Source organism: Arachis duranensis, chromosome 4 (genome assembly GCF_000817695.3).
Source record: "Arachis duranensis cultivar V14167 chromosome 4, aradu.V14167.gnm2.J7QH, whole genome shotgun sequence".
Taxonomy (NCBI): domain Eukaryota; kingdom Viridiplantae; phylum Streptophyta; class Magnoliopsida; order Fabales; family Fabaceae; genus Arachis; species Arachis duranensis.
This window is the reverse complement of record NC_029775.3, coordinates 49658547-49658954: the sequence shown is the minus strand read 5'-3', so window position 1 is coordinate 49658954 and position 408 is coordinate 49658547.

Genomic DNA, 408 nt, shown 5'->3' with positions numbered 1-408 from the left:
AGTTTAAAATTATGTATATTGATTTGATTTTTATGATATATAAATTTAAGGAATAAATTAAAATAATATAACTTATTACTTACAAATACAAAATTAATTTAGTCAAAATTTTATTATTTTCCAATCTTCTATACATAAAAATGATAAAATAAAATTGTAAAAATAATCTTTTTATCGTTTTTGCTATTTTAATTTTATTATTCGTTTTATTTTCTTTAATTTTATTTCCTCAAACTAATAAAAGTGGGGTGTCAATTTCTCATGAATTCATTTTTCCTCTAAAATGAAATCACTATTTTCTTTTCTAAATTTATTTTAGAAAAATATATTTATTATAATTATATTACAATTAACATTTAACGAATAATGCATGATTATACTAATTTAGAGAAATATTTTTATTATAAT